Here is a 24,958-nt window from a genome sequence, read left to right on the forward strand (position 1 = left end):
AAGCAAAAAGTCAAAGTCTACAGGTAATGTACCAGCAACTTCTGCATTGGTAAATATGGATATTTCTTCTTATAAACCAATGACACATTGTCAGAGGACAATAAAGAATATTAGGAGGAAAGTGCTTGATGACTTAAAGGAATATTTTGATGACTTTAATGATAGTGAAAAAGAGGGTAGAACATGAGGTCATTAAATATTTATGTGTTAATGACCAGTCACCTTCTGAGATTAAAAGTGTTACTCCAAATTCTTTGGATAACAAATGACACATTGCCATTGAGAGAGAACAAGAGGTCAGGGAGAAATTTTTTGTACAATACTTTCTCTATGCTTCAAATTCTGAGTTATTTGAAATTATGGATAAGAACAAAGGAATCTTCTTTATGAGAAGGAGGCGACTCAAGTTACTAGAAGGTAAAACTTCTGAAGTAGAAAAGGATACACACATACATGTTAAAGTTGTTGTCAATATGCATCGAGTATTTGAAGCCGCTAGGCAGGCTAACCAAGCACCTGACCTATCCTCAGACAAACCGGATGAGGTATTTGACAGTCAAGGTGAAAGAGTGACGGAACAAATTGACCCTATTGATGTTGATGCATTAGATAATGAGGATGTCACTCCTGACAAAGAAAAAGCTGAGAAAGAGAAACAGGACAAAGAGAAAGCAGAGAAAGAACAGTAGGAAAAAGCAAGGCAAAAAGAAAACAAGAGAAAAGAGGAAAAGAAAAAGAAAGAAGAAGATAAGAGAAAAGAAGAAGAGAAAAAGAAAGAAGAAGACAAGAGGAAGGAAGAAGAAAGGAAGAAGGAGGAAGAGAGAAAACACGAAGAGGATAAGAAGAAGGAAGAAATTGAGAAGAAACAAGAAGAGTAGAAAAAGAAAGAGTCAGAGAAGAAGAAAGAAGAAGAAAAGAAAATAGTGGAAGAGGAGAAGGAAGCAGAGAAGAGAAAACAAGCGGAGATCAAGACCAAAGAAGGAGGGTAGACTCCTAAGGAAACCAGTGATCAAACCAAGCAGGTTGACTCCACCAGTTCTATTGATCTAACTCTTTCATGTATGACTCAATCAACAAATGAGTCTGAGCTACTTTGAGGCATCAAACTTGCACATGAGAGACTGGAAGAATTGCGGAAGAAGAAAGAACGGGATGTCATACAAATTGTAGTTGACACCCTTACCAGTCTAATTCCCGGTACTAACCTCCCTAGTACCGACTCCTCTCTATCCAAGCTCAAACTTCTTTTTACCGTAGTAGAGGACCAGGTACAATGCTTGGAAAATGTTGCTCAAGAAACTGCAAGAAAGAACCATGAAAAGGCACTCAATATTGCCTTAGTCAAGCAAATGAATGAACTCAGGACACAACTACTGAAGCAGCAGAATGATATCAGTGTTGCTATGGGTGAGGGTAAATTACTTTTGAGTAAAATCTATCAACCTCATTTGTTTTGTGAAGATGTGCTAAAATAGAAAGCTTAACTCCAATCAGAGTTACACGAATATATCAACAACTTCAAGATGCCCTATGATTTATTCATTGCCTATGGACAAACTGTTCATCATTTTTAGCATCAGATTGCCAAGATGGACTTAGAGATCAGCAACCAGACTCAAGATTTGCAGGAGCTTCAACTGCTCCTATTACCTAAACTGCAGGTTCTTCAGAGATGTTTTCTCAACTTGGAAGCCATCACAGTAACTCAAGAGCTGAGTAGCATCGATGCAATGGAAGAATTGGCATTCCAGATGAAGACTGAAAGTGAGGTTGCTACCTTGCTACTTGAGTCATGGACATTGGATATGAAGATTTTTGTGCAGAACTTTAAATCTATTTTTGAGAAATTTCATTCCTTATTGTCATGAACATCTACTTTGTGTTATTTTATAAAAGGGATAGTTTGCATTACTTTGTCATTGTTGGCAAAGGGGGAGTAGTGTACATAAATTAAAATTTTGGTGAATGTTTATGCACTTACTTGTAATTTTTTGCAAAAGGAGTAGTGTATATGCTTAGGGGGAGTAATTTTGATTGTAGCATCTTTTGTCTTATTGTTGTAAAAACACTTAGATGTCAAAATTTTCCTAAGTGTTGCCATCAATGCCAAAGGGGGAGATTGTTGGCATTTTGATGATGTTTTGATTGTCATTGATGGACACACACTTTCTTGATGTATGAGTTATGCTCAACCAATAATTGTTCCAACTGGTATTGTGTATTATTGAATGAATAGTCTTTAGACTATCGGTATTTTGCAGAAGATGGTTTACCAGTCACAGATTGACTGAAGATCCCAAGCGGTATGAAGACCCCAAGCGGTTCGAGGATCTCAAGCGGTATGAAGGACCCAAGCAGTAGTTAACTTTTGATTGGAACACTACGATCTTCCAGTCTTCATTTTTGACAACCGGTAATCAGTATATTGTATTAACTGATATATATCTGTGATGAGTTACCAACCGGTATTATTGTAATGTGTGATGAGTTATCATCCACCGACACCTTGGCGGTGTGTTTGTGTCGTGTTACCAAATGTGTCTAGATGCACTGTACCTAGGAACTTGTAGTCTAATTCTATTGAACCGACATGAAATCAGATTCTTTTATAAGGACATCATGTCTAGGGTTTGCATGCATGAGACATAGAATAAAAGAGGTTATGTGCGATGATTGAAGAGTAGATTAGGTCTGTGTGAACAGATAGAGTGTGGATATATTGAAGACTGAAGTAATGCTGAAATGAATTAACAATGAGTTGTCAAGGATCTAACTAAGCATACTGTGCTATTATCTAGATCATTCACTTGTTGATTACTAATATCTTCGACAAGTCTGAAACCCTTAACCGGGTAGGCCCAACAAAGCCTTTGTAAATCCTCTAACAAGGTGGTTCACAACTGTGGATCTAAAATCCTTTAAGAAGGTAGTCTTTAACAGGACTTATCTCCTAACAGAGATCTAGATTCCTAATAGGATCTGTTCTGGTGAAGAACATTGTATGACCTTAACCGGTTTGGTTACTATTTTGCAGATAGTTACTTGTGAGTTTCTGCTCACTTTGGTTTTTCCCATTTGGGTTTCCACGTCAAATATCTTCTGTTATGGTGATTGTGCTTTTGTGGGTGAATGCTTTGTTTGCTATTTGGTTTGCACTTATCTTAACCGGTTTCTTAGTGAATCTGTTGCACCGGTTATTTGCTAAACTGTTTAAAAGATTGATTACAGTATTTTTTGGTATACTAATTCACCCCCCCTCTTAGTATTCATCAATTTTTTCAGGACTTTTTATTATTTTTATAATTTTTTCAAGATCATTTATGATGTTTATGGTTGATTTTTTTAGGACTTTTTTGTGAATGTTTTTGTATTTTTTCAGGATCATCTTTGAATTTTTTTTTGTATTTTTTGCTTTTTAATGTTTTTGGATTTTATGTTTTCTATTGTTTTTGGATTTTATGTTTTTTTACCGTTTTTGGATTTTGCAAGACTTTTTACGACTTTTAGGATTTTTTCAGGACTTTATATGATTTTTAGGATTTTTTCAGTTATGCCCCCAATATGCAAATCTATGTGACATGATGATCTGCAGAATGCATGCAGAGACAATGAATTTTTGATATGACCTATGTTAATGATATATGCATGATGAATATGCATTTCCTATTCGAACAAGGATGACTATGTTTGTTTAGCATTTTGTAATACACCAATTGAATTGGAGGAGCGAAACATTTAATAGATAAGCGGTCAATCTATCCTTAAGGTCCCTTGGAACATCCAAATTAACACACTTAGTGACTAGGATTTACAAATGGAGATGTAGAAAACTTCCCCATTGGTCCTTGAAACTTTGATCTTCTTTTGCCCATGTGTGTGCAAATGAGTTAATTCCTGCTCTTGTGTTCACAAAAGATCCTTAGCATCCTATATGAATAGCTACATGGGTTATTCTAACTTCAAAAGCACCCCAAATAAAGCCTCGCTGCCAACAAGCTTTTAGAGCTCCCACGAGGTTATAGACTATAATTTCTCAAATATTGCTCCATTTCTAGTAGGCGTTCATAGCCCTGATGGAGTTACTCAAATGTTCCCATAGTCAAGATTTTTGTCGCACTTTGTATGTGTGATATTCTAGTTATATATCATTGCTCTTTTGCCTTGAGATGGATATTTGGCATAGCATTTTGTCTTTTATATTTTCTTGCCTTGACTTGTAAGTAATGAAACCTACTTGGGTGTGCCAATTACAGTAGCGCTGAAGTAGAATTTAGATTTTTTACTAGTCATATGATCAACTAGGTGTCTTGAATGAATTAGAGATTTTGTTAATGTGTTTGAGATATAGAAATTGATAGATTTTGGGTTAACAAGTCTCAAATAGTGAAATCACTGCCCAAGCATAAGTAAAGCATTGTCACAGGGTAATGTTGAAAATGAATGACCTTAGGACCTCAAAGACTTCATGTCTGAATATCTAAGAAAGGAGACAACCCTTGTTTCTCTTGAATGCAAACAAATGATAAACTTGGGTAGTTGCCTTGTTTTATTGATTCTGCTAAATGCTAATGCAATTTTTTTGTGAATGCGATGCATTTGAAAAGGAAACTATATGTGATGCAGGGATTTGAATAAAATGAGGTGCAATGCAGAAAGAAAACCTAAACTAACCCAACCCTTAGATATAATATCATTTAAGGTGCATGATGTTCATAGGGTCAAGGAGTGGATCTCCCTCCATGGTAGCCAAATTGTATGCTCCATTTCCTATAACCCTTGTTATGATAAAAGGACCTAGCCAGTTAGGTTCAAACTTCCCTGGCTTTTCTCATTCTACTAGGTTCCTTTGGTTCTCCTTGATAAATAGATCTCCCACTTCAAAATTCCTTGGGCGTACTCGTTTATTGTAACTCCTTCTCAATTTGTTTGGGTAACCTTGCAAATGATTTAAAGTAGTTTGTCTCTTTTTATTGAGCATTTCAAGCTCTTGTAATCTTGCAACCCGATAGTATTCCTCTGATATGATGTGTTTTAAGGAGACTCTTAAAGATGGTAGTTCTATTTAAATAGGTAGTACTATTTCTGTACCATAGACCAATGAATATGGTGTTGCTCCTGTAGGGGTGCGTACTCCTATTCTATAAGCCCAAAGAGCGGGATTTAACTGGAGATGTCAGTCTCGTCCTGCATTAGTGACAAATTTCTTTAGGATCTTTAATATTGTCTTGTTTGTTGCCTCTGCTTGTCCATTTCTTTGTGGATAATAGGGTGTTGCAAATCTCTGTTGTATTTGAATTTGTTGACAAAATTGTCTCATTTCTTGATTTTTGAATGGACGTCCATTTTCAGTCACTATGCACATTGGAATCCCTTACCGGTAGATAATGTAATTAAGCATGAATTTTCTATTTGCTTACTAGTGGTGTATGTAAGAGGGATTGCCTCTACCCATTTAGTAAAATACTTAGTAGCCGTTAAGATGAATTTGTGCCAATTGGAAGAATTAGGATTAACTTTACCAACTAGATCCAACCCCCATTGTGAAAATGGCCATGGTGATGTAATAGGTTGAAGATCCTGTGTCGGTGCATGAATGAGGTCTCCATGCATTTGACATTGTTTACATTTTTGTACATATTTATTGGCATCCTTTTCCATAGTTGGCCAATAGTATCCAGTTCTTAACAATTTCTTTGATAGTGGCAGGCCACTTCGATGTGCCCCACAAATTCCATCATGCACCTCCTTTAGGGTAAGTTGTGCTTCTTTTTCATCAAAACATTGGAGAAGGGTTCCACCAAATCCCTTTCTATACAATGTGTTAGTAATAATAGTGTGTTTGGATGGCTGACGAATAAGAGTTTTCTTTTGGTTTCTAGACAAATCAGGAGACATATACTGAGTATGTAAGTATGTATATATCTCATTATACCATGGGGATTCAGGACCCACAATTACACATACATATTTTGATGAGATAATCTCATATGTTGGTATCATCAATTGTTCTACAATAAACTCAAACTGAGTTTCATTATTAGGCATATTTAGTAGAAACCCTATTGTAGCCATGGCGTCGGCTGCCTTGTTTTGTATCCTTGGAATCTGTTCAAAAGTGATGTTACTGAAATATTCTTTGTAATCTTCTACCATTTGTTTATAAGACAATAATTTATCATCTTTTATGTTATAGTCATCATTGACTTGATTTATAATCAGTTGTGAGTCACCGTAGACTTGTAATTCTTTTATTATCCACTGTACAGTAGTACAAAGTCCTATGATGAGAGCTTCATATTCAACAATATTGCTCGTACGGGGAAAATTTATTCTAAATGATTTAGGGATAGATTCACCTTGAGGGGTGATGAAAAGAATCCCAACTCTAGCTCCATGATTTGTATAGGACCCATCAAAGTATAATTTCCACATGGTGGATGCTGTCAATGTAAACACAGATTCATAAAAAAAATCTATTAGTAGCGGGTGACTGTCTTGCAAGGGAGCCTCTGCTAGCTGATCTTCTATAATCTGCCCTTTGATTGCCTTTATGTCCACATACTCTATATAAAACTCACTTAAAATCATGACCCACTTAGCCAATCTTCCAGTCAATATTGCTCTTCTTAACAAATATTTGAGTGGATCAAAATGTGCGATGAGTTTGACTTTGTGACATCATATAATGTCTAAGTTTTTGAGATGCGAAGATCACTGCTAGACATGCTCGTTCTATAGGAGTGTAATTAAGCTCATATCCGATTAGGGTTCTACTTATATAGTAGATTGCTCTTTCCTTTCCTTGATCATCATGTTGTGCCAACAAGGCTCCTAAAGATGAATTTGTTGCTGATATATATAGTAATAGGGGATTTCCTTGGGTAGGTGGAACTATTACTAGAGTATTCAGAAGATAATCCTTTAAACCTTGAAAAGCTTCTTGGCATTGTTTTATCCATTTGAAAGTAACTCTTTTTCTGAGTAAATATTGAAATGGATGACATTTATCTACTAGCTATGCTATGAACCTTCTTATAGACTGCAGTCTTGCTTGTAACCCTCTTAACTGCTTAAGTGTTGATGGAGGTTGCATATCCATGATTGTTGTGACCTTTGCAGGATCTACTTCAATTCCTCTATTAGACACAATAAAACCTAAAAGTTTTCCTGTTGTTACACCAAACACACACTTTTTTGGGTTTAACCTAACATTGTATTGCTCTAATCGATCAAATATCTTTGCCAGGACTTCAAGGTGACCTTCTCTTGTCTATGATTTAGCTAGTAGATCGTCCACATAGTCTTCCATGATATTGTGGATCATGTCATGAAAGAGTGTTGTCATATCCCTTTGATATGTTTCTCATGCATTCTTAAGATCAAACAACATGACGTTCAAACAATATGTTCCCCATGGATAGGTAAATGTCATCTTATGTTGATCTTCTGGTGCAATCTTGATCTGGTTATATCCTAAGAAAACATCCATTAATGAAATCATTTCATTCCCACCAGTTAGGTCAACTATCATGTCTATGTTAGGTAATGGGAAATCATCCTTAGGACATGCTTTGTTTAGATCTCGAAAGTTAGTACAGATTCTTATGCCCCCAGTGGGCTTAGTCACAGGTACTAGATTGGATATCCATTCTGCATAGTCAATAGGTCAAATGAAGCCCACATCCAGAAGCTTTTGGAGTTCTATTTTGACCAGTAATGCAATATGTGGATGCATCTTTCTTAGCTTTTGTTTGTACGGTTTAATTCCTGGTAGAAATGGTAAATAATGTAACTCCAATTCTGGATCTAGGCCTGACATATCCGCATAGGACCAAGCAAAATTGAGCAGACGTTGTTTCAAAAATTGTATGAAATTGTCATTTTCTTCCTAGTTTAATGATTTTTCTAAGTGGATATTATGTACAACTTCTCCTTATGCTATATTTACTTCTTCAGTTTCTTCCATGAGTAATGTTGAATTCTCTTTTTCAATAGGGAGGTTGTCTAACTCACTCTTGCCATTGTGATTACTTTGATCCATATCTTTTGTCACAGAGGCACTTGTCTGTCCAAAGTATGTTGTTATATCTAGGTTTACAACAAATCCTACCTTGTGATCACCTTGTGGAAACCCTTCTCTGACACCAAGGAATTCTGCAATAGCTTCATCATTCTCAAACCAATCTAGAGTTGGTTTTCCTTCTAGTCCCCAGTCAATCAAATGTGAATGTACAAGGGGTAATTCATTACTCCCTTCTGTTGTAACATATTTTGATAACATGCATACCTGTTTATTTGAGTGACTTGATATATTTTCATCATCGATAGGCAATTTGTGGTCCTCTTTCATGTCTATTGCTTGTGGGCTAGAATCATGATCAGATAGGAATTGTATGGTGGTCACCCTTCTTAAGCCTGGTATAATTTGTTGTAGTCTTTCCTCGTTTGATTCATTGGGTGGAGCTTGAGTTGTTTCCCTTAGCAAAAGTATTGACAACAACCAAGGATTAGGCTCATTTACTGGTGTTAGTCCTGTGTCTATTACCATATTTGCTTGTGCAGATGTTTCAGATACTCTATTGTTGGGTGACTCGGTGCTAGGTTCTTGTAGAAGTTGTCTCATATCTTCACCATCTAATTACATACTAGGAGATGTTGGTGCTTTCTTTCTTGTCTAAGATGAAGAGGGAAACACTCATGTTGACAATTTACTTTGAGGTATGTACTCTGACGGTATCCTTGGTCTATTTAGTATATCTATTGTAGGTTGTCTTGCTTCTATTATATTTGGTACATGTTTATATCCTAACCTTTGATTCTTTGGATTTTCATTCGATACAACGGGTTCTAATCTTCCTTGCTTTTGTAATCCTAAGCCTGCGGTACCATCATACCCATGTTTTTGTAGCATCTTGAATTCATTGCCATACCAATCTAAAGGTAACTTGGGTATTGTCATGTCATCTTCTTCTCTGTAAATCTAGTGATTGACATCTTCATTCATAGATTCTTCTTGTAAATCTCCCCACCTAATGAAAGAGCATGAATATGAGTATCCTACTATTTCTTTTCCTTTGTCTTGTTTCATTACTATGTTTTGAGGCTTCCCAAAAGACCTAGGAGAAAGAGATAATTGTTTTCCATTTGAGGTATTTGAAATAGAGTATTCCCCACAACCGACATCCTTAATGTGCAAAGATGTTGTAGGCGCATTCTTTTGTATTTCTGTGGTCGTTAATGACTCCATTTGTGTAGTGAGGGGTGCTACTTGATTAATGGGTACCTGGTTATCTACACTTGCCTTTAAGTGATTACAGTGTTGGAATGGATTTGGATCACCCTTTATGATGATTTCAATGTCATTGTACGAGAATTTAACACATTGGTGTAATGTTGATGGTACAACTTGCATGGTATGAATCCATGGGCGGCCCAATAACATGTTGTACCTTAGTTCTTTGTCCAACACTTGGAAAGCGACCTCTTTTGTTATAGGTCCTATTTGCACTAGTAGTGTAACTACACCTCTTGAAGGATGCTCTTCATCACCATATGCTTTGATGTTTATTCTTTTTGAAGGATCAATATGAAGCTCAAAATATCCCAATGCCTTAACGAGCTTAAATGTACAGATGTTGAGATCAACTCCTCCATCTATAAGTACTCTTTTGATTCTTATTTTATGTATGTAAGCTTCTATATGTAGCGGGTCATTTTGGAGAAGTCTATCACTGGGAATATCTTGTTATGTGAATACAATACAAGTACCATTAGCTAAATTCCCCACCATGGATTGGAAGGCATTTTCATCTATATCTCTGTCAACTACTGAATCTTGGAGTGCTTTGTCTAGGATAGCTTTATGAGTTGGTGATATACGCAATAGTTCAAAGAGTGATATCTGTTTCAGGGTTTTCTTGAGTTGCTCCACAACATTATAGGTCCCTACTATTGGTGGTGGGTTTGATGGTACTCCTTGTAAAGTTACTTTAGATCTGCGAGTAACTACAACACAGTCTCTATCTCTAGGAGTTATTCTTTGTATGTGGACTAAATGATTGACTGGGGCCTTGTAAAGACAAAATTGGTTGAGTTATGTTCACTGTACGAGCGTCTACAACACCATCGTTGGTCACATTTTTGTTTTTTGACCAAAATTTGGATTTATCATTGTTGTTGTTATTGCCATATTTTATGAGACCTAGTTCTACTAGTCCTTTCTCACACTTTAAGCCTTTTTAGTGATTTGTTTAAATGTGGTCAAACATTGCATTTGTATCGGGTACTTGATTTTAGGGATTAAGTTTTCTACAAACATGCCAACTTGCTCTGTTTCAGGAATAATAGTCTTGCACCTTCTATAAAAAGCTCTCCATATTTGTATGAAGGATTCAAATGTTTCATTATCATATTGTTTTACGGCACATAAGTCCATCAAAGTGACTGGGGTTTCAATGTTATGAGAGAAGTTAGCAATGAAGTGTTCAGCTAATTCACCCCATGATGTGATAGTTGGTGGTAGATGTGAAAATCACTCCAAGGCTGAGCCTCCCAAACTTTTAGGAAACAGTCTCATTAGATAAGTGTCTTCAGTTGCAACCTCTATACATGCCATAAAAAAATCTCTGATGTGATCTCTAGGATCACCTTTCCCTCGATATCTATCAAAGTTTCGTGTTTCAAAATGTGGTGGGAAAGGCGACATGTATAATGTGTGATCAAAAGAATAAGGACATAAGTCCTGCATTGTGTAGCTCTTTTTATCGTTACCAGTTTGCATAGTTGCCATTTGTTGTTGTAGATTTTATACCTATTGGGAAAGAATATCTATTTGAGTCAAGGGTACACTTTGCGCATGTATATTTCCCACAAAAGGATTCGTGGTAGTGTAACTAGGAGGTTGTTGAAAGGTGCAGTAATTATAATTACGTGTGTTATGGGTTCCACTAGGTACTATGAAATAAGTGACATGTGAACCCATGTTTGATTGGGTTGTACTCATTGTATTAGCGGAACCTGGGTTTGTATTCTAATGACTATATGTAGATCCTATGGAATAGGAAACCTAAGGTTGAGTCACACTTGTTATATGAGAAATAGTGTTTGAATAAGTCCTGAGACACTTGACATTATCGGTATTGTGTGAGAGGTTAGGATAGCCTGTGTTGGTAGGGTAACGTTTATTGTTGAGGATGATGCACTTGATTGAGAAGTTGCGTTTGCAATGAAATTTGTTTGTATAAATGATGTTGGTGCATTTTGAGGAAAACTTGACGTCATCGCTTGTGTTTGTGTCATATGTGGTATTTGACTACTATTTGGACCTAAAGTAGTTCCTAGTGGTAAGATTGTTATGATATCAAAATCTTCAGGTAATTTGGCCCCATTTTGTAATAACAACGAGGGATATTTGTCCCTATCATTATGTATAAGAGCGTCTAGGATCATAAGGACATGTGGGTCTTGTTGAGCTGACTCAATCTCTTCACGTGCTAAATTTTGATGTATCTCATGTATTGTGGGCATTGCCTTAGAATTTGACTATTGACTACTTGATATGTCCATGTTCCAAGTTAAATTGAGTGATGGGTCGCTGTTTGGGTCCATCTTACTTTTTGCCTTTTGTGACCTTGTGACAGGCATTTAAGACTTCTATATGAGAATGGTTTTAGAACCTAACAAAAGACGACAATAATGTAAGACTCTAGACCAAAATATATAATATGCAACACTAGACCAGACTCTCTATTGGGGATTTGGACATGAGACTTGTTGAATATTTCAAGATTTTTGCAATGCAAGTTTTTCAAGCTCTTCTCTTAGAAGTTCTGCAGCAAATTCTCTATCAATTCTATGAGCAATTTTATACTCTCTATTTATCTCGTACTCGACTCCTACATAATGAGGTGTGTTTCTCTTTAATTGCCAGACCAAGTTACCTAAACTGTCAATGATTTCTTGTTGACCGCTGTTTGGTACTAGATTAGGTTACTCAAAGGGGAGCAAACCATCACCTGGGAGACCCATTAAGATGCATGCTATGACTTTCTAGGATGATTATGCAAATGATCACAGACTAAGACAAATGTATATGAGGTCTAATAAGGACTAAATCTAAGGACGTATATGAGGATGATAATGAGGGCGTAAATGAGGACTTATGCAACGTAAATGAGGACGATAATAAGGATGTAAATGAGGACTATGCAAAGACTTATGTAACTCCTAAGAACGATAATAAGGACATAAATGAGGACTATGCAATGACTTGCAACTCCTAAGGATGATAATAAGGACGTAAATGAGGACTATGCAATGACTTGCAACTCCTAAGAATGATAATAAGGACGTAAATGAGGATGTAAATGAGGATGTAAATGAGGAGGATAATAAGGACGTAAATGAGGATGATAATAAGGATGTAAATGAGGACTATGCAAAGACTTATGCAACTCCTAAGAACGATAATAAGGACGTAAATGAGGATGATAATAAGGACGTAAATGAGGACTATGCAAAGGCTTATGCAACTCCTAAGGATGATAATAAGGATGTAAATGAGGACTACGCAAGGACTGCCTATGGTCACAAGCATATAAAATTTTGAGTTTGCAGGATCGTCTAATGTTTCAAGATGAACTTTGTTTCCAGTAATTTTGTTTGTAGGACAAGTTTGTTGTTTTCCAAATCTAAGAACCGTTGTTTGAAGATAGGTATAGCCGACTGAACTATGTTCTGACCAACTCTAAGAATTCAAATATACACAAGATAGGGCTTGAAATAGCCCAAATACTAACTCAATACTGGTCTACTACAATGATACATATAAAATAATAGAAGACAATCTTAGGCTGGAAAGTGGGCACTATTCAAAGAGGCCCTCGCAGAAAAATACTGAAACAAGACAAACAGATAGAGAGTTTGGCAGCATTGGCTCCACTCCACGACACACACTTCTCGGGCATGCCATTCTCTCTTACCCCAAAGATCCGAAGATCTTATCACCGAGGGATTTTTGTCTCATAACGAAAGGTACATGAGGGGTATCTATGGGGTATGATCCATGTTAGAAAGTTCAAATAACCAGAAGACAACTGAGAGGGGGTAGGGGTGAATCAATTGTCATAGATTACCGAAACTATTAGCAATTTGAAACTTTAATACCATAACCCAAAATATTAATACCGAGATAGCAGTTAAACCAATTAAGCATAAATAATAATCACAAAATAAAAACCATCCACATGACACCAAGATTTATATGAGGAAAACCCAGTAAAGGAAAAAACCATGGTGGGAAACGTACCCACAGTCAGATAATACTTCTGCAGTAAGTATGAGAATTACAATTAAGGGGCCTACACTTGCCTGGAAGGCCAATAGCCTAGAGTGCACTGCTCATCACAAAAGGAGCCTTACTGACTACATAGAAATCCAGACTACAATTCAGAGAAGTGTTGAACTGCAAAAGATAGCATCTCCTATGCCTGAGTACAATTCCGGTTAAGCTCAATACCAGAGGACTAAATCCTCTTACATAAACCCAATTCGATCTCCAATGATCGACCAAATCGGCTGCCTAAATGATATTACATTATTCACACATTACATTCCTTGACCATGACCTCTAACATAACCATGATGATCTACAATGAGATCTTACATCTATATATACAAACCCTCAACCATAAACAATTAGGTCGGCTACTAGATAATAAACCAATTACATAACTACAAACCATCTTGGCCTTAAACCAAAAAAATAATATCCAACACATAAGACATCCCGAAAACACATCGAGAGGTCCAATCCACACGTTACATTAAAGCCGGTCCATAAACTAGATCAACCGGGGCTCAGTATAGGTCCACACACTATAGCAATGATCTCCATCCCCCAAGTCTCGAACATGATCACCAACAACATCTTGAAACTCCACCAAAAGTTGCATCAAGACCACTTATGGAATTTATTAAAGATCTTCATCAAAAGCTCCGCCGAAACCAGAAACTAAGCTTCTAAGAAAGTAGGATAGCATCCGATGACCAGACCAAAACCAACTGACCGAATATGTGCATGAGTATCATGAACAAGCCAATTCCATACTATACCCGAGCCTACCGGATCATGCCAGACCCAAAACAACCAGAATCCACTCAACCTATCGGGACCATAAGGGTGTCAGTAAAGCATCCAAACAGCTAGTGTTGGCATCAATGACAAAACATCAATGCAACACATAATCAATTCCACCAAATGGCCAACAATCTCCCCCTTTGGCATTGATGGAAACACTAGATGTGAAAAACATCTAAGTACCAAGAAATGCCAAACAAGTCTCCCCCAATGGAAGACAACCAACAAATTCCCACATACAGCTCTGAATGTCAATATCTCCCCCCTTTACTTTTCTTATTCATATCTCTCCCCCTTTGACTTTTTCTTTTTCTGTCTTTGTTTTTTTCACATCAATATCTCTCCCCCTTTGACATCAATGCCAGAAATTTGACAAAAATATCTGCAATCTTCTCTTTAGTATTCACATAAACCAGTCTAACTTCATTTGCTTCCACCTTTTCCTTCAAAAAGTTATACTTCATAGATGTGTGCTTTGTTTTAGAATGAAATACTGGTTTCTTTGATATATCAATAGCAACAAAGTTATCACAATGAATAACTACCGGTGCATCACAATCCACCTTTATATCCTTCAACATTTTCTTCATCCATAAAACATGTGTAGAGTTAGTAGCAGCAAAAACATACTCAGCTTCAACAGTAGATAAAGAAGTACATGATTGTTTCTTGCTGATCCATTAAACCAACTTCTTTCCAAGAAAGAAAGCTCCACCGGAAGTGCTTTTTCGATCATCAATATCTCTAGCCCAATCAACATCTGTATATGCACATAAAGTAAATTTATCATCCTTGGGGTACCACAAACCATATTCTGATGTACCTTGCAAGTATCTAAAAATCCTTTTCACTGCAATCTCACAATTTTCTCTAGGATCACTCTGAAATCTTGAATACAAACAACATTCATAATGTCAGGCCTAGTCTGAGTCAAATAAAGCAAGCCTCCAATCATATATTTGTATCTTGTAGGATTTACCGGTGCATAAACATCTTTTCTTGTCAATTTCTCACTTGTAACCATAGGAGTACTTACCGGTTTAGAATCTCCCATACCAAATTTCTTCAACAATTACTTAGCATATTTACTTTGACAGATGAAAATACCTCTGTGAGTCTGAGTAATTTGCAAAACTAAGAAAAATTTCATCTCACCAATCATATACATCTCAAATTCTTTCTCCATATTCTTAGAAAATTATATGCATAACTTATCTTCACCTCCAAAAATAATGTCATCAACAAATACTTCAATAATCAATATATCATCATCAGTGATCTTAAAATATAAATTACTGTTAGCACTGCCCTTAGTAAAACCAAGTTTCAAAATATATTTATCCAACCTTGCATACCAAGCTCTAGGTTCTTGTTTCAATCCATATAAAACTTTCCCTAACCTACAAACCATATTTGTATCATCTGATAGTGAAAAACCATTAGGTTGCTCAATATAAATTTCCTCATCAAGATCCCCATTCAAAAATGCACATTTAACATCCATCTAATAAACATTGTAGTTTTTATAAGCAACATAGGCAAGAAATAATCTTACAGCTTCAATCCTAGCTACAAGTGCAAAAGTCTCACCATAATCAATTCCTTCCTTATGAGAATATCCTTTACAAACTAATCTAGATTTATTCCTTATAACTTGACCATCCTCATTCAATTTATTCTTAAAAACCCATTTAGTTCCAATAACATTTTTATTTTTAGGTCGGGGAACCAAGGTCCATGTGTTATTTTTCTCAGTTTGATCTAATTCTTCTTCCATAGCTTTCAACCAATATTCATCTTTACATGCCTCAATTATTGATACCGGTTCAACTTGTGAAATTAAACATACCTCATTAGTTGTTAGTCTTCTTCTTGTCATTACTCCATTGCTCTTATCCCCCAATGATCTGATCTTCTGAATAATTCAATCTCACATACCTAGGAGTCTTCTGACTTTCTGTTCCTCTTCCTTGTTCTTCAGTTACTGTAGAATTCTTTGACACTACCAGAGTAACTGGTTCAACACTTTGTTCCTATAAAGGTGGTACCGGTTCAGATATAATCATTTCTACTGCTGGTTCCTTCTCATAACTTCTGATTTGACTTTTGTTCAGCTCATCTACTTTGACATTAGCACTCTCCACAATTCTCTGCATTATCTTGTTATAACATTTATATTATTTTATTTCATTAGAATAACCAAGAAATATGCCTTCATCACATCTAGCATCAAAATTCCCAAAGCTATCATCTCTCCTGATATAACATTTACTACCGAAAATTTTGAAACACTTAACTGTAGGTGTATTGTAGAACCATAATTCATAAGGTGTCTTACTGTTTTCTCCTTTGATATGTACTCTGTTGAATGTATAAACCGTTGTGCTCACTGATTCTCTCTAGTAGATATGAGGTAGATTGGATTCCATCATCATTATTCTAGCAACATCCAAGATAGTTTTGTTCTTCCTTTCCACAACTCCAATCTGCTGAGGTGTCTGGGGAGCAGAAAATTGTCTTCTTATACCATGCTTCTCATAAGAGTTATTAAACTCATCGAATGTGAATTCTCCACCATGATCCGACCTCAAACATTTCATCTTCAATCTTGTCTCAGTTTCCACTTTAGCCTTTAAGATTTTAAACTTTTTCAAATGCTTCAGATTTCTCTTTTAAAAAATTAATCCACATCATTCTAGAAAAATCATCAATGATTAGCATGAAATATCTATCACCTTGAAAATGTTTAACTCTAGCAGGGCCACACAAATCAGTATGAATAAGATCAAGAACATCATTTGATTTATCTTATATACTCCTAAAAGAGGTTCTGACCTATTTACCCATTTGACATTCTTTACATACTGGATTATAGGGCTTCATAATCTTAGGTATATTCCTAACTTCCTTGGTTGAACTGATCTTCACAATGCAATCAAAATTCACATGACACAACTTTTTATGCCATAGCCAACTCTCATCAATCTGTGTAATCAAACATGTCTTCTCACCGAAGTTCAAATGAAATATATTACCTTTTGTCTGTATACCGGTTACAATCTTTAAACCAGATCTGTTAATGAATTTGCATTTTCTATCCTTGAATTGTAATTGAAATCCCTTATCTACCAATTGTCCTACACTCAAAAGATTATGCCTTAAACCTTCAACATAATAAACATTGTTAGTATTGTTCTTACCATTCAATGATATAGTTCCTTTTCCTTTGATCATACATGCTTTGTCATCTCCAAATCTAACTAGATTGCCATCAAATTCTTGCAAATATAGAAACTTCCCTTTATCTTCAGTCATATGATGTGAACAACCACTGTCAATTACCCATTCATCCTTTTCTTCAATTTTAGTCGCAAGTGCCTTCTCTTCATGTACATTCACTTCCAGTGCCAGATCATCTTCCTTGATATCCAGGAACACCCATTCCTTCCCATTGTCAGAACCACTAGCAAAGTCTTCTGCCGGTTCATCATCATAATCAGTAATGCCTTCCTCATCCACTATGTAGCATGATTTGTCTATGTTTTTCTTGTACTTGTACTTGTTTTGATATCGAGGGTTAGTTTTAAATGATCTTCTAACTCTTTCTTCAAATATTGAATTCCTTTCAGGACATCTAGATGCAAAATGACCAATCTTATTACATGCAAAACATTTAAAATGTGCTTTTCCTTTGTGCTTACTTCCTACCGGTCCTTTAGGTACTCTTCTAGAAAATAGTGCTTCAAGTTTCTCAAACTCATCATCTTCTCTCTTCATATCTTCTAATTCCTTTGCATACACAAATTTTTAGTCTTGCTTATCGATTGTAGATGTAGATGCATGAAAAGAAGGTCCAAACTTCACAGCTCCAGAAGGTCCAAATTCTTCAAGCTCAAAAGAAGATAGCTTCCCAACCAAAGTATCTCTATTGACAAATGTATTAGCCATTGTTGTCAACTCATTAATATTAGTAGCCTTCATTTTGTAAGCTAGTGGTAGGGCTCTCAGGACTTTAGAAACAATTTCATCTTCACTCAGAGTTCCACCTGTTGTCACTCAAATTGCACCGGTAGTGCACAAGCTAAAAGGTCAAGCAACTTGGTGACACATGGGATAATTCTCAGGCCTACGGGTTGCCTATAGTGAGAATCAACCTCCAGATGAAGGGTTGGTTCCTTTGAATAATTCTAAATCTTTACTGAGAAAAGGGATAGGAAAACATAAAATAAAACTAGAAAGAAATTGCAAATGCTAAACGAAGGTGAAGCGTCAATAAGATATCTCAAAATGATAGAGGTACAATCCTAAAAACACCAATATGCACAAATAGACTTCTGGTTTATAACACATAAATATTTCATGCAAAGGATTTAAACTTCAAGAAATTGAAAGGAAAGAAAAAGTTTCACAATCAACCAAATGAGCCAATTTATCACAATGCACAACCTGTGACTTACAAATGAGATAGAAAATTCAAAGGTTATCTAGATAGTAACACAATAAACTAACTCTCAATTAAGGATAAGAAAATGAACTGTAAAGACATAAGGCATAAGCTGGTAATCTTTTATTTCAGAATTTTGTCATAAAACTGCATATGAGCTACAAGAATGTATTCTCTGCTAAAACCATCCAGAGAATCATCAAGAACTAGTGAAGAAATATAAAACTTTTTCACTTTATACAAAAGCCTTCCAAAAGGTAGAGGAAAGATAACTCCAGAATGACTGAAGATGAACTCCCACTAAAAATATCTCCTCTGAAAATTGATCCTCTTGTAGAAATAAAAAACCACCATAAAGGCTCAAAATCATGAGAAAAACTCACGCAATTCAGTTCAAACTCTTAGTCAACTAAAGGTTGACCCATATGGCGCTCAAAATCAATCCTTATCACCTCAAGATCATGAGAAAGACTCATGCAGACTTGCTTTGAGCTAGGCAACTGGACTATGAGAGTTGAGAAACACAACACCACAGGAGCCTAAAGATCTTCTGCAAGCTAAATAATCTGTTACAAGGAGAAGCAAGGAAGAAAAATAACTAAAAAACAAAGAACATAGAAAATATGCTCAAAAGATGAGAGCTCAATATTCACAAAATGTGTAATATGATGATGATACAAAGAAAAGAATTAACCTCTAATAGGTCAACAAACCCTAAAAAGGGAAAACCCTAGGCTTGCACATAATAATTAATAAAAGAGTTAATTATTATGCACCTAATGATAGCTTAAGTGTACAAAGAGATAATAGGGAACTTAAAGAAGTAAACAAATATTGTTTAATTAATCAAGTAAAGACCCAATTACTCTAACACGGACCTCAAACTACCTGATGGCTTTTCTTCTCATTTCGCATGGATCCCTGGACGCTACTTTGCCTGCCACCACTTTCGGCTTCTGACTGTAACTAGCATTGCTTTCTTCATTGGGTCATCAGGTTAGCACTGAAACACTTATTCCAATGGCTGATGATACACTTTATTTCACCTGCTTTTCTAGCGGGCCCGCCACATGTCACTTCCTAGTTGGTTCCGGGGTTCCTGCCCTGCCATCGTAGCACAACCTAGATTCACTATCGGAATGAAGCTCTTCCATTCGATCAACCTTAATCTATGTTTCTTTATTTCTTCCTCCAAATTGCTTCCTTAGTGGGACCCACTACTTGGTCGCCAAGTCGCGGCGAATAAACACTGCGCATCTTCATCATGCGGTATAGCGACCACCGCTAGATCTTTAGGAACTTGCTTGCTTTTTACCTCTGCTTGTTTGCTTTTATCTCTCCTATTGCTCTCTTTGTCATGGGACCACGAGAACGAGCGATGATAATGAACTTTGGACCATTGAACCACTTTGGACCAATGAACTTTGAACCATTGAACCACTTTGAACCGGTTCAAAGTTCAAGTTCAAAGTTGACTGAAAAACATATACATCCGCTCGTCTGTAGACATTTGCCACGTATCAGCCTCTGATTTGCTTGCGGGTCCACTTTGTCTTCCATCTGGACTGTCATTTGGATTGGACCCACCTTGTTGCCAAGTCGCATCGATAACTGGGTGAGCAAAATTTCCTTGCGGCTTAGCAACCACCATCAGATCTCTGCGATCACCGTTGGATGTGATCAATCTGGTTGATCTTTACTCTTGATTTGCCTTCTTTATTCATCTTCTCTCTACCATGTGGCACATTCTAATTCGCTCTGAGCCCACCTGGACGACCACTTAGACGTCCATATCATTAGTCACCAAGTTGCAGGGGATAACTGTCGAGCATTTTCATCATGCAGTATAGCGATGGTCGTTGATCTAACCTCAAACTGTTTGATCTTTAACCTCTTAGCCGCTCACCTCCCCTTTGCCTTTTCCGCACGTGCTTTGTCACCAAGTCGCTATGATAACCCATGAGCTTCTTTCTATAGTGGTATAGCGATAGCCCTTAGATCCTTCGGACTACCATTGATCTTTCCTGAACTTGCTTGATCTTTAGCACCGACTGATCTTCTCTCTTGTGCCATGTGTACACATGTGTCACCCCCTAATTGGCTCCTGAGATCCACCTGGGCACCACCTGTCTGTCGGGCCTACCATTCATCTTGTTCTATCAGATCTCTTTCTTTCGGCCAAACTACTCTCTCGGTGAGTTGTTTACCAGTCTCATCGAGCCTACGGTTTCATCGATATTGTTATGTCGATGAAACTGAGCCTTCGGTGAAACCTTTTCGGGACTCATCGCGGCCTAGGTCTGCTTGATGTCATCCATCCGTGACATGTTAGCAACCACTAGAGCTCCACCTGTTTGCCACATATCTTGGGTCTTATACCCTCTACTCCACCACATCATCAGTCGCCAAGTCGCGATGATATCCGGCGAACATCTAACCATCACGACAGCCGTTGGATCATGACGATCTGCATTGATCTTTCTTCAACTTGCTCGTTCTTTAGTGTCCTCCCGCCAGTCGGTTACAAAATTAAGATGCCTTTATATGCACACACATGGAGTCCACTAGGCCACGAGCTGCCTCTTGCCAAAAGATTTCAAGCTTTTGAGGCTTGATATGTGTGCGGATTTAGATTTAAATGCTGAAAAGTTCCTCCCCACTACCAATGTGGGATAAATGTTCTTCATGCTTGGCGACTGAAAGCACTTGGAAGGTCTCTGGCCTTTTAAAAACCCTCTTTGGTGACCAAGTAAAAACTTTACACAGGTTGATTGCATTTTTCTCTGAGTTTCTTTTGGCCTTAAGGTTTTAATAGCCACACCATTTCATCTGCAATGGAGCATAATATCTCTGCGATCTACAACATGCTGAGCTCAACCCTCGTGGGAGCCACATTTTAACCCACATGTTGTCTTACTTTCCTGTATCTACACATGAAGCAAACAAGTTAGACAAAAACAATGCATTTCTCCCTGGTTCATGATTTGATCTTTTCAAAATGAATGAATGCAAGGCTTCATTAGGGCACTAATTTTGGCATGTGCAAAATTTGGTAACATTTTTGGCGACTTCTACGGAGTGTTTACCTGCTAAACACTATAGACTAGTCATGGCTTATCCATTGGGCTTAGGGATCCATTTCAGCCCTCTCTCCAAATGGAACTTCTTGAAAATTTAGTTACTCTGCAGCATGATAGAAAAACAAAATAGGAAAACTAGGAAAAAACAAGTGGTTCTGCCTAAAACAGAAACCACAAAACTGTGCATGAGCACTTATTGAAAAATAGAACAACAAAAATAGAATGTGTATCGACACTTATTAACTTAAATGAAATCTCAAAGGAAAGCTTTGAGATGAATCCAATTAACTGAGATTGGAAGGGTCTCACCATTCAACTTTGAAAGCTGAAAAACATTATGTTGCTTTTTCGCAGTAATGATGTATGGGCCATCCCATATGGCATCAAATTTAGTATGCTTTCCAGGCTTACTCTTTAATTCATCCCATTTCAAAACCAAATCTCCCTCATTGAAAACTCTTAGAGCTACCTTTCTGTCGAAAGTCCTCTTCTTTTGAGCTTGATGATTTTCAATAGTCAACAATGCTTGCTTTCTTACCTCCTCCAACTCTATTAGTTCTGCCAACCTAACTTGCATGGGTTCTTCTTGCAACATTTCTAGCTCTCTAATCAGAGTTAGTGTAGGCATTTCAACTGAAATTAAGAGTCTTGCCTCTTTACCATAACAAGGACATAGGGAGATATACCTGTAACTCTCTTAAGGGTGATCCTATCAGCTCACATTGCATGTTTCAACTGACTGTGTCAAGTTCTCTGATTATCTTCTATTGTTCTCTTGATTATCCTAATCAAGTTCTTATTAGTAGACTCATCTTGTCCATTACCTTGAGGGTAATAATTGGACGAAGTACTAAAAAATATGTTGTTCTGGATAGCCCAATCAGTAATCTTAAATCCTACAAAAGCTAATGCATTGTCTGAAATAATAGAATCAGGGATACCAAACCTTTCTACTAAGTCCTGATAAAAGTTTAGGACTGCACTTCCATTTGCCTCTTTCAAGGGTACAACTTCAGTCCTCTTGGTAAAGTAATTAGTGGCTGTCAAGATCCATTTATGCCCAGAACTTGAAGGTGGATTGATGACTTCGATAAAATCAAGACCCCACTTCATGAATGGTTGTTCAATTTCAACAGGTCACAGGGGTAAAGCTACCATCTTCTATTTGCCTGCAAATATTGCACAATTCTTACATTTCCTTACCCAAGCATAGACATCTTTATGCAAATCAGGCCAAAAATATACTACCCTCATGATCTTTAATGCTATAGTCTATGGTGCAAAGTGATCACCAACTGGTCCATTATGGAATTCCTCTATTATTCTCTCAGTTTGATCTGAATCTATGCATCTTAAGAATACACCATTAAAATATTTTCTAAACAAAATTCCATCCAAAATGATATAAGGGATAGGTTGAAGTCTATAGTATCTTCATTTAGCATTGTTCAAGCCTTTAGGACACTCACTAGTCTGAAGAAAATTCATCATTTCTTGCACCCAACTTGTAGGAGGTGTTGCTACAACAATTGACACATTATCTTCATGAACTAGGACAACTTCTTCACTTTCTTGTTCGGTGTTTTCATTGTGACCAGTGAGTTGTTCGCATAATCCCTTACCTCTAATCAGCTTTGTTACCTTTATATTGACATCATACTCCATCACTTTTGTGATCTAACCAGCTCTTTTGTCATTAAGATCTCTATTCGACAAAAAATCTTTTATACTAGGATGAGCAACCATTAGGTGAATTTTGTTATTTGAAAGCGTGTGTCTAAATTTTTTTAGACTTCTAATGACTGCTAATGCATGTTTCTTAACAAAAGAATAATTTTGTTCGTACCCTTCTAGGCCTTGGCTGAAGAATGCTATTGGTTGTTCCAATCCCTCATCATCCTGTTGAATCAACATAGCTGAAATAGTATCAAAAGTACCAAAAACATATAATATAAAATCCTTTGCAAAGTCTGGATTAATCAAAGTAGGTGTTGATGCTATGACAGTCTTAATTTCTTCAAAATTATTCTTAGCCTCTTTGGACCAGCTGAAAGTAACATTTTTCTTAAGCATGCTAGTCAATAGCTTCAAAAGAAATGCTATATTAGGGATGAATCTCCTTACAAAATTGATTCTGCCTATAAAGATTTGAAGGCCTTTCTTATGTGCAGGTAAAGGCAAAGCTAAAATAACACTTACCCTCTCTAGATCTATGGTTATTCCATGTTTGGAGACAATATAGCCCGACAACTTACCCTCGTGTACTACAAAAATGCACTTTTTGGGATTTAAAGATATTCGATATTCTCTACACCTTTCAAAAATCTGCCTTAAGTGAGAAAAGTACTCTTCCACATGCTTTGAAAATATGGTTACGTCATCAAGATAAACGAATTTTTATTTATTTATAAGACCTTGGAAGGCCATATCCATTGCCTTCTGAAAGGTTGCTCCTGCATTAGACAAACCAAAAGGCATTTTCCTATATGCCATTGTTCCCCATTTTGTAGTAAAGGTAGTTTTAAATTGGTCATCCTCTTTTACCAGAATCTGATTATAACCAGAATAACCATCAAGTAGTGAAAATCTATCTGAACCTGAAACTGTAAGATCTGTTCCATTGAGGGCAGCAGGTAATGATCTTTTAGAGAAGCTCTGTTAAGATCTCTAAAGCCTACGCAAAGTCTAAACTCACCATTCTTCTTTCTTACGGGAACCAAATTTGAAACCCAAGATGTATGCTTTATAGGAAAGATGATATTACCTTGGATTAGCTTGTTTAGTTCTTCCTTCATGAGATGCTCGAGTTTTGGATTAAGGGGCCTTTTCTTTTGTCTCACAGGCTTGGCATCAACTTTCAACTCTATGGTGTGCTGGGCTAATGCGGGGTTAAATCCCTTCAAATCTTCATTGTGCCATGCAAATACATCATTGAACTCTTGACAAAGCAAAACAAATGTTGGTTTCTCATCAGTTGTACATACCTTTCCAAGCTTTAATAACTTATCTCTGAAGATCTCAATAGGTTCGTAGTGCTCCTCTTTAACTAGCATGCTGCCCTTTTCCTTTCTAACCTGATCATCAGTGTTAAAGATTGACTCAAGGGTTACCAATCCCTTTGGCAACTTATTAGTTTTCAATTGAAGAATTTGATTTTCATATTGCTTTACAAACTTATGCTGATTACCAGCTGCAAATTCAGCCTCTTCAATAAGAAAATTAATAATTTGTTCATCTGAATCAAGGACTTGCCAATTGACACTGTTATTTGGAATTGAAGGCCTAACAACCACTTTG

Source organism: Cryptomeria japonica, chromosome 2, assembly GCF_030272615.1.
Source record: "Cryptomeria japonica chromosome 2, Sugi_1.0, whole genome shotgun sequence".
Lineage (NCBI taxonomy): Eukaryota > Viridiplantae > Streptophyta > Pinopsida > Cupressales > Cupressaceae > Cryptomeria > Cryptomeria japonica.